At 46.0% G+C, this 11,235-nt stretch overlaps 2 long non-coding RNA genes across 5 annotated transcripts; both read left to right on the forward strand.

The window, feature by feature from the left end:
• The first annotated feature begins 5,341 nt into the window (after positions 1–5,341).
• On the forward strand, positions 5,342–7,890 carry LOC124650148. Of its 4 annotated transcripts, none has more exons than XR_006986889.1 (8): positions 5,342–5,411; positions 5,534–5,631; positions 5,936–6,014; positions 6,286–6,392; positions 6,483–6,558; positions 6,644–7,478; positions 7,568–7,662; positions 7,768–7,890. It is a non-coding gene; the product is annotated as an uncharacterized LOC124650148 (long non-coding RNA). The 4 variants fall into 4 exon arrangements; XR_006986891.1 differs by having other exon boundaries at positions 6,644–7,238; positions 7,357–7,662; XR_006986888.1 differs by having other exon boundaries at positions 6,644–7,662.
• A 160-nt stretch (positions 7,891–8,050) lies between these two features.
• On the forward strand, positions 8,051–9,238 carry LOC124650149. The gene is made up of 3 exons (XR_006986892.1): positions 8,051–8,138; positions 8,416–8,576; positions 8,867–9,238. It is a non-coding gene; the product is annotated as an uncharacterized LOC124650149 (long non-coding RNA).
• Positions 9,239–11,235: the final 1,997 nt, after the last annotated feature.

Raw genomic sequence — 11,235 nt, forward strand, 5'->3', positions numbered from 1 at the left:
TACGTTGCACCAGCATTCTTCAACCCAAAGGTCATGACCACGTACTCGAACAAGCCTACCGCCCCTGGTACCCTGAATGCGGTCTTGTGTATGTCTTCCGGAGCCATGAAAATCTGATTATAACCGGCGTTGCCATCCATGAAGCTCAACACCTTGTGGCCAGCAGCGGCGTTTATCAACGTTTCCGCCACGGGCATCGGATATTCGTCCTTTGGGGTAGCTCTGTTAAGATCTCGGAAATCGATGGCCACGCGCCATCGGCCGTCCTTCTTCTCCACCGGAACTATACCGGAGATCCACTCAGCATACCCGCATGGCCTGATGAATCCGGCGGCCAACATTTTCTCAATCTCCTTCTTGACTTCTTCCAGAATCTCGGCCCTCATTTGACGTGCTCGTTGTTGGAACGGCCGAAATCCTTTCTTCAGGGGGAGGCGATGCTCAATGATGCTCCTGTCCAAACCAGGCATCTACTGTGTAATCCCATGCAAAGCAATCCGGGTATTCCTTCAACGGGGCTATCATCCGTCCCCCGAGCTGCGGATCTAACTTCTTGCTGATAAAAGTAGGTCGAGGCTTATCCCCGGGACCGATGTCAACTTCCTCTAGCTCATCAGCTGATGTGAACCCATACCCTAGCTTCCCGTCACCTGTGAGGTCGACGCCGCATACTGGGAGAGCGGGCGATACGGATACAGCGGGCCGATTACTAGCGTCGGCTTCTACCTTGATCATCACCGGGATGTTTTGGCGGTGTCGGGGCCGATCACATGGAGCAGCCTCTTTCTTGTCTTTGCCACGAGAGCGCTTGCCCTCGCCTTTATCTTCATCAAGGGGGTGCCCCAGTTCTATCATGTTGATGTTGAACGGATGTCCTGGTTGGCACCTCCCGGGGTGAGTATCGTTAATCCTGTCAACGGCACGCGCCGGTGAATTATGCGCTCCTGGTGTCGCCGATGTGCGCGACAACGGCAAGCGGGGCTGGAGTGGCACTTTTCCTTGGTAGGTTCTGAGAGCTGGCTCTAACAAAGAGTGCTGATTCTTCATGACCTCCCTGATCATCCGAACGGCGACATGCTCCAAAGTATTCACCGGGCTCTCGGAATGGAGACGCAACGAGTGAGCCACCATGCCACCAATCTCATGGCGTACGGCCCTGGTACGTTCTTCCGACGGGACGGATAGGTCCACTTCATCGAGTGCGCCTTCGGTGAGAACTCCTTCCGCCCGACGCCATGCGAACGGGTTCCGCGATATGAGCCGATGAGGTCGGCTTCGAGGGTAGCCTTGATCTCGTTGTATTGCTTCTTGAGGTCATCGGGCAGATCCTCGTAGGTGACTGGCGTGCCGTCCGCCATCTCAGATGTAGATGGCGATGTGGTTGATGTAGACGTTTGTCCCACCGGGCGTGCCAGAATGTGTTGACTGCCAAAACCCACCGGCGGGCAGCGGCCTTGTCAACACCGTAGAGCCGGGAAGAGCCTAGAGCTGCGGCTGGGCTGAGACCCCTCCGAGCGACAGCCCGCAATGCTCTTCTCGGTCACACGCGGCGATGCGAAGTGCAAGGGCGTGCCACCTGACCTATACCTGGCCGGGAAGGTGATGGGGATGCCTCGCTTAGTTTCTGCAGGGGCATACATGTAAACGTTAAATACGAGCCTCGATCGGCTCTCGGGTTATCCTGTGAATCGGCTCAAAGAGCCGATCCACCCATGATTCGTACGGGGTGCACGAATACTTGGTGGTCCTGCTTGATCAAGATAGAGCTAATGAGATCTACGACGATTTAGGGTTTTCACCGCATAATCGGATCATCCTACTCCAGGTTGGGCCTCGCGGCCACGCACGGTGCTCGTAAGCCAATCCTAAACAAGGCCTAAAAACCAACATGAAGTTGATCCTCGGAACATCCTGTTTAGGACTTGCGAACGCCACCCTACGTGCCACTGGATCCTCCCCCCTTTGTAAGGCCTAACTATTGCAGATATTAAACTAATCCTTGTAGAACAAGGAGCAACCGTAACGGATCAGATCTACTAAATAATGATCAAGCGGGGTGCCGCCCCCACACCTGAGATAGGTGCGAGGGCGGCTAGATATGCAAGGGTTGCACTACGTAAGCATGCTTAAACGAAGAACAATGCTAACCCTAACACATCTATGATAACTACGTTGCTCGCCATCAAAAGCGCTTCGAGTACGAGCAACGCATGAACAACGTGGGGCTTGTGCTTGCCTAGATCGCAAGATGCGATCTAGGCAGCATGTCGCTTACCTGATAGAAACCCTCGAGACGAAGGAGTTGGCGATGCGCCGAGATTGGTTTGTTTGGGGTTGAACGTGAGTTGTTGTTTATTCCATAAACCATAGGTACATATTTATAGTCCAGCGGACTTTCTAATGTGGGCGTGCACCAAACCGTGCACGAGTAAGATTCTACTTTCTAAACTAAGATGCGATCTAATATTTTACAGATACAAGGGCAATTAAGCCCAACTTGGTATAAAAGGCCGATCCACATACTTCTTCTATATATATTTCTTCACATCCATCTTCGATCGCGGCCCACCTCTGACTTGGTCAAATTCTTGTGATAACAACTACATAAGACAGAGTTTAGGGTTAGGGGTAGATACATGATTTTTCTTGTTTGAATATATCTAGACCTTGTTTATATCAACTTTAATGCTAACTATATGACATAAGAAAACTATGTGCTTTGGTTTTTAATTTTTCTGATTTTTTATTTTGATGCACATTTGAATCTTGGTCAAATCCTAGGTTTGACCAAGATTTAAACAAGTATAAAACATGAAAATGAAAAGGGGAAGCCTGTATCCTTCTTAGTCACTCTAAAATGAAGTTTTTGGGATGTTCTGTTATCGTCAGAAACCCACCGGCGGGCAGCGACGGGCAACACCGTAGAGCCGGGAACAACCTAGAGCTGCGGCTGGCTGAGGTCCCTCCGAGCGACGGCCCGCAAAGCCTTCTGGTCACACGTCCGATGCTGATTGCAAGGGCATACCACCTGACCTATACCTGGTCAGGAAGGTGATGGAGATGCCTCGCTTAGTTTCCTGCATGGCATACACGTAAACATTAAATACGAGCCTCGATCGGCTCTCAGGTTTTCCTGTGAATCGGCTCAAGGAGCCGATCCACCCATGATTCGTACGGGGTGCACGAATATATGGTGGTCCTGCTTGATCAAGATAAAGCTAATGAGATCTACGACGATTTAGGGTTTTCACCGCATAATCGGATCATCCTACTCCAGATTGGGCCTCGCGGCCACGCACGGTGATCGTAAGCCGATCCTAAACAAGGCCTAAAAACCAACACGAAGTTGATCCTCGGAACATCCTGTTTAGGACTAGCGAACGACACCCTACGTGCCGTTGGATCCTCCCCCCCTTTGTAAGGCCTAACTATTGCAGATATTAAACTAATCCTTGTAGAACAAGGAGCAATCGTAACGGATCAGATCTACTAAATAATGATCAAGCGTGGTGCCGCCCCCACACCTAAGATAGGTGTGAGGGTGGCTAGACATGCAAGGGTTGCACTACGATAGCATGTTACGCGAAGAACCATGCTAACCCTAACACATCTATGATAACTACGTTGCTCGCCATCAACAAGGCTTCAGTACGAGCAACGCATGAACAACGTGGAGCTTGTGCTGCCTAGATCGCAAGATGCGATCTAGGCAGCATGTCGCTTACCGGTAGAAACCCTCGAGACGAAGGAGTTGGCGATGCGCCGAGATTGATTTGTTTGGTTGAACGTTGGTTGTTGTTTATTCCATAAACCCTAGATAACTACTATACTAAACCTGAACGATTTCGATTTTTCTCAGATTTCTGATTTTTTTTTGGGATTAACCTCTGATTGACACGTATAGGTTTAATGCACAAGCATCTGCTGTGTGCACTTTCGGTGCTGTCTAGCAATTACATCGTCTGTTAGTTCAGCATTTTGGTACCTTGGCCGTGTGGCTGTAGCCACGAAGAAGCTAGGCGGTCAAAGCGGTGCTTTCACCCATCTTCTTCTGCCCCAAATTCTTTCCCGCACCAAAAATTCCCCTCACGAGCACTTCCATGGCTTGGCCGGCGGCCTTGCCCGTCCTCGGACGTCGTGGTCATCATGGAGCCCCCCGCGTCGCCCCCCACCCTACGTCGCCGTAGCTCCTCTCGGCCCGGCTGCCTGGTTACTTCTCTCTGGAACGCGCGGTGAACGGCGCAGCGAACTGCGCGGGGATGGAGGGCCGCGGCCATCGCGCCCACGGCCGGGAGGGAGGCTGGCGAGCAGCCCACGAGGCGGTGCGCGGGCGGCAGGGCGGTGGACGAGCAGGCGGTGCGGCGGCGGACGCAGGGGCCGGCCGTCACGCATCGGTGACGGCAGGGAGAACGTCGGGCGCGCGAGCGGGCGACGAGGTGGCCACGCGCGGAGGCGGCGATACCGTGCCGCGAGCGGAGCGGGGCGCTGGAGCCGTGCGTCGCGGGGGCGGGGGCGGCGACTGGGCGGCGCGGCCAGCCACGGAGGCTCGCGGGTAGGGGCCACGGCCGGCCACGCGCGGCGAGGCCATGGCGCGAGCGGAGCGGCCGGCGAGCTCCCCTACGGCACCACCCTCATCGCGGATCCTCCCCCCACCCCCGCTATCCTCAGCCTGCGGCGGCGACGAATCGCAAGGGCGATAGCGGCGGCTCCCATTTCAGATCATGGTGATCAGGTGGTGGCCATAGTCCATGGAGTCGTACGCCGCCGTGATATAGGCCGTGGGCATTGGTCCTGGATGATCTAATCGAGCAAGGTATGCAAGTAATCAAATGATGGAGTGTTTAATCATGTTGCTATTTAGTGAGAAACCTGAAAATCACCTTATATTGTTGGATTCCTTGATCGCACACTTGATTCCTTGTCTGCTGTATGTCAATTGTGATTTTTGGAGTTTTTATTTTGATTTCACATTAATTTAGATGCTTTGCTTTTCGTAAAACTGATCTACTACTTTTTTATAAATCAATTAGGTAGCTTTTCTTTGATTCTTCAAGATAAAACCATGGAGGCATATTGCAGGTGAAATAAGAGAAGATGCAATTACAACTGCTGAAGGTTCTCCACTTGTCCTGCTCTTGAATATGAACCATTGGCAATGGTTGACGTTGAACAGTTGAGCCAAAATGAAGAAACCAATAACATTTCAAAGAGTTGAGTTTATGGAGCGAGATCCTGCGTTACACCGTCAAATTCGGCGTTACATGAGAAGCATTGTCTAGCATTACATGCGGTTGGCCCTCCCTTCATTTTGCGCCACGCTCCGCCACTAGCTGCCACGTGGCTGTGTCGCGGGGATTCCGTGTCGGTGGGAGCAGCGGCGTCGCCAAGGGCCACCATGCGCGTCGCGGCAGGTTAGATATATGCCGCATCTGCCTTTCCTCTCCGATGTGTGCCTCTTTCTATTTTTTTCTCTTATGCCAAATACGGGATGTGTGCGATGGATGTTGGGTTGCTCTAACACGGTTGATGGCAGGCACAAGATCTTTCTGGTGACTCCGTGACGACGAGCAAGGCGTGCGTGAGCGTAGCGGTTATTCTGGCGACTACCGGCACGGGAACTGCGGCGTGCAGGTGACCCATCCTTTCCCCGCCTTCCTTTATTTTATCTTTTCAGTTCAGTCAGGCAATAGCTTGCGCAAATTCTGAACCAAACGTTTTTCCTTAAGCAACATACATAGAGTAGTAATTCGAAGAATCAGTAGATTGGACTTAGTGGTCAAAGCATTAGCAAAGAAAAAGCCCAACTACTCTCTTTCATATATTGTCCAGCCTAACTGAAATCCACGGATGACTCTTTCCTTGTGCCTTTGCCTTTTCACCATCTCAATGAACTGATGAAGCACAAAAGAAGAATAAAATAGCTTCTTGCTCTCAGCTGCAGGCATTGCATGACTAATCTGAAACATGGATTTTATATCTCTCTGAAGACGAAGCTTTCCAGGTGAATTTGTGTGGTAAAGTTTTTCACTGTGTTCTCCATTCTCTCTTGCTTTTTCCTAATTTTTTCACTGCACGTTAAATTTGTATGATGATTTGCTTCTAGATCCAACGATAATTACAAGAACAGATCCAAAAACATAATGTTTGGCTTTTGATCCTGATATGAGTTGCATAAAAAACATGTTTGGAAATATTTATAGGTGAATGGTCAATCTGAATTCATTGTGAACTTTTGATTCTGTTATTCTCTTCGTTTTACGGTTGTGTGCAATGTGTTTTGTGCAGGTCTTAGTACAAGCGCATGAGGTGTTTCTAGCCAGCCTAGAAGTCCAGCCGCCTTCTATGTCGCCTCATCCGGTATTAATTGGATTTCTTCGTCATCAACTGCTGAGGTATTGTGCTTAACACACCATTTTCAGAAACGGCCATCGTTACTCTAGGCAGCATCCAATTTGTTGGCCTAACGGTTATCCGGTTTTTAGATCAGATTAGCAGTGCCAATTGAGATGACACGAAGCTGAGGCAATGTTAAGTTTGTTAAGTTTAGGATGCAACAAGGTGAGTACAAAGCATAGTTCGTTCAATAACAAATAAATAAGCAACACTATTTTTATGGCTAACAGATGGTTTCATTCTATTGTAGGGTGGCACTAGCACTGCCGAAGTAAAGAAGAACAGCAAACATTCGACCTTTACGGAATTTTTGTCATTCAGTAAAAATATGTGAATTGAGGACTATATTGGTTCTTTCCTGTCGGTGGAGTATTGTTTTTATGCATGCCATTCGTTTTATAGGAATGCCTAATGATATGCCTAGGTGTTATTTTTCCCCAACTGAACTATTTTGTAGCTTCAGTTAAGTTTTGATTTATCCCTACAACGAACACCTTAGTACTGGTAGGTACGAGCTAATATGTCATCTTCCCTTCTATGCCTCTTTTCGTGGATCAAATTCCCATGTCTAATCTCCTGGTAAACCCCCACCATTAAATTCCTATTCTCCTTCCCAAGTATTGCCAAACACGCTGAAAAGGAAGTAGTAAATTTTGTTTCCATTACCTAACCTAGATATAAAAGAATATGTGTCCAACAAATAGTAAGTGATAAAAATTCTATCTTTTTTGGTCAAATAAAACTTTCAAGTCACCGATTGTTATTTATTTGGTTGCATTCAAAACCTGAAGTTCTTTGATTTCACCTAGATTTGGATATGCAAACGGCCGTTGAGTGTGTAGTTGGTAATTTTGTCCTCTCCCTTTTCATGTATTTACTATGTTGCTACTTTTATTCTATCTTACAACATGATTTTCATCTTCTTCATAGTTGATGGGATTGCTTTTGCCGTCTCACTTGCAGGCTCGGCTGCGGGTTTAGCCGTCGGCATGTCCACATGCTCAGCCTTCCATTGTTATGGATGCTTGAAGGCGTGATATTTGTGTCAACAGGATCCCAGTTGGATATGAGGCTAAGAATGACATGTTTCTTCTTCTTCTTTCCTTTTTTCCTTTTTTCAAACTTTTTTATTTGTTTCTGTTAGACACACTGAATATCTTTCTTTTATTTGTAGGTAATACTGGTTTTGGTGGCTCTACTGGCCGGTCTTCAGCAGTGTCAGCCACCTTTTTTCAGAGTGTTCTTGATCAAGTCCAAGTGCTATATCAGGTAGGTTGTGTTGGCATCTCCTTTTTCTCTAGAGGCTGGTGGCTTTTAATTTCTTTCTGTCGCATACATATATGAACTTTATTATTTGTACTTATGTATATGCAGCCTATGCCAGACATCAATTCTCCGAGTGTGATTATCATTCTCAGTTTCCAAGTTCAATTTTGGCACCGGCTTCTGTTTCGCTTGGGTGGTTATATGACGTGTCCCATCCCAGTAGATGTCCACCTGAGGCAAGTCACTTTTGCATTTCAATGCTATCTTATGCCCTTCCAGCTTCTGCCAAATGCCATTAGTTAGAGTTGACTCCTTTTCCTGAAGTGGTTGGATGACATTTTGTTGCTGCTTTAGTACCTAAGCTTTGTCTCTTGTTTCTTCACAACTATGCAGGGCTTCTGATTGTAATCCAGGATGAAGTTAATATACAAGTCATGCTTAAAACTATTGCACATCACAAAGGGCCTTCTGTTTATGTGGTATGATCACTATTCCTACCAATTTTCAAGGTTGTTGGTATCCCATTAATGTTGCTACGAACTATTAATCAGTCTATATTGGGCTCTCCAATGGTACACGTCTCATGATCACTAGATTGGGTGATTTGGTTTTAGAGGCTAAAATCATGATTGCTAGCAATGTCAGTGAGTGTGTCTGTATACTGATTTTGAAATTCTGCGGTCCAGTAGAGTAATCCTTTAACCATCAAACAAATTAATAAATTTGTTAATACTGACCATATACCTTATTTTTCAGTTTGCCAGTGAAGGAAGGGGAGTTTGACTGTATGTATATGCCTACACTGCAAATTTAGAAGGGAAACAGGACGCATCGGAGAAGCATAAATTGGAGGGTTGACTGTCCCTGTCATAGTCATGGAAGAAACCCTTGCACCAACATGTCGTGCCTGGTTTTAGGTACTGTTGTATGGATTGTCATAATCGCACCAGAACACAAACTAAATTAGCATGAGTCCTCTTCGAGTGCCAGGCATTTCTCTAAGGACAACCCTTTCAGCATTACAAAAATTTCTTCTATATTATCTATGCTCTTTGCTTCAATGCACACTCTCCTTTAGGTTCCAAAGAATTTTTTGTCTAACTTTACGGTAACCTATTCAGTCGAAGTTTTTTATTTGTATGATAGTTTGTTAATTCCAGGCTCTGTTTTATTGATTCTGAACATTTGCATATGTATTCCATTCTAGGGGTATCAAGGGGATTACCAATGTTACTCCTGAGGAAATGAGAGGCATTATTGAAATTATAGATGAAACGGGGAAGTTCCAGTATTATACCTGGACCTGGATGAATTTACATGCTCTACTGTTATTTAGAGATTCTTTAAATGTTGCAAGCAACTTCATTCTTCAGAATTATGTTCAGGTCTGCAGATTATAATTCAGTTCTCTTGGTCGCAAGAAATAGGCGATATTATGTGCTCCATATATCTTTGTGTAAACTATCTATAACAAGGTTAATACCTAGCATTTGAAAGCAAGTAATAGTGGTGGTTCTGGGCCAATCGAGCTTGGGTTGATTCAATTGTCCGCTTTTAGTTCTGAAGAGATAGTTGCTGATCAGAGGAGATTTGACAAAATATAATTTATTGAGAATGCGAGGTTTCCTTTTTATTTGTATTGTGATTAACTTCCACTTTACGGGCATGAACTGAGTTTTGTTAAGAGGTTGTTGTCTCTTCAATTGATGCAGGCATGGGAAGGTATAGCACGAAAGGGGTTTCACATTGTTTCTAGATTATCAGCAAACAAAGCAGAATTTGTATGAGCTAGACTTTATTGTTGATGAGGTACTGTTTTATACTTTTATGATCTGAAACATTATATTGAACTGCCTTGCATTGTGCACGCTATCTCCCATTTTGCTTTTCCTACTGTTTTATGATCTGAAACATTATATTGCACTGGTGGAAAAAGGGGCTTTGGTCGCGGTTGGCAACTGCCATTAGTCGCGGTGGCCCAACCGCGACCAAAGTAGCGCGACTAAAGGCCCCCCCTTTAGTCGCGGTTCCTTACGAACCGCGACTAAAGGCCCATACACGTGGGCCGCAGGCGGCGCCAGGGCGGAGGACCTTTAGTCGCGGTTCTTCCGGCCAACCGCGACTAAAGGCCTCCGCAGGGTTTAGGGTTTAGCCCCCTCCCCCTAAATCTGGTTTCTTTTTAATTTGTATTATTTTATTTCTTTTGGGTTTTAATTTTGAAGGAGTTTCACATATTCTACGGTACTGTATACATACATGCATATGAATGTACAATTTCAAACAAATTTGAAATTAGAACCAAAAAGAATTCAAGAGGAATATACAATATATATTCAATATCGGATGACCATATACAATATATATTCAATATCGGATGACCATATACAATTTTGAACAAGTTAGTTACAAATTCCGGTGCACATAAAGATCTACGTCATCGTAATAGTGTTCTCCTCTAGGATCGATGACTTCCCTCGCCAACCATCCAGCTAGTTCCTCTTGAAGTGGTCGGAAGCGAGCTTCTGGACTAAGCGTCTTCCGGAGGTTATTCCTCGGGATGTTGTTCTCACACGTCCGGTCCCGCTCATTGCGGTATCTCCGGATCCTCTCACAAACATAGTATCCACATAGATTGGTCCCCGGTGGCTGAGTATCCCCAGTCGTCGGCACTGCCATTTTAAAATGTAGCTCTTTTTTGAATTCACCGACCTTGGTATCTACGAACCGTCTCCAAACCCTACGAGGCAAAGAAAATTAAATAAACAAGAGTGTTATTAATTAGTTACTTGATATTAGGAAATGATGAACGAAATAGGCCGATCGATATAGAGCGCAAATGAATGAAAATAATTACTTTTGCATCATTTTTCTCATGTCGCCCCAAAGCGCCGGATCCATATTCAGAGAGTCGTGGACGAGAACGGAGGAGGTCTGAACTTTAATTACCATAAGAATCCAGTGGAACCTGCGGACACGATACATGCACGATCATGCATAACTCATCGATTAGCCACATACCATGCATGGAGTAAACAAAAGAGAATGTGCTCAAGACGTAAACACTCACCCAAAATGGTAAGGAAATAGAATATCACTTTTCTCTTGCTGTTTTCTAATAAACCGGCACAGGTCTTCCTCCACGTCGGCGGGGTGGTGTTCTAACACATATGAATTAACGATGTGTGGGTCAATGAACCCAACATCATGGATGTTCCTTATTCGCATTTCCCGCTTCTTCATTCTGCATAATATATAGCGTACACAACAAGATAGTTAGGACAATATATATATATATATATATAGTGCAGGCAATGAACGAGATGGGGTAGAAATTAATAAATCACTTACAGAACGTAGCAACTGATGATAGATTTGTCGAGCTCGCGCAGATTGAACAGCTGGAACAATTCACTCAGAGGAATTTGTACCCAGTAACGTTTGAAGTGATGCACATATTTAACTTCCGCATAGATATAGTCTTTGGCGTTTTCATGTTTTATGTAACCCTTGTACCAATTTAGCAGACTTTTCATTTGTCGAGGTAGATCCTCTTCCTGCGCAGGCTCGATGAGAGGG

This window comes from Lolium rigidum, chromosome 4, assembly GCF_022539505.1.
Source record: "Lolium rigidum isolate FL_2022 chromosome 4, APGP_CSIRO_Lrig_0.1, whole genome shotgun sequence".
Classification (NCBI taxonomy): domain Eukaryota; kingdom Viridiplantae; phylum Streptophyta; class Magnoliopsida; order Poales; family Poaceae; genus Lolium; species Lolium rigidum.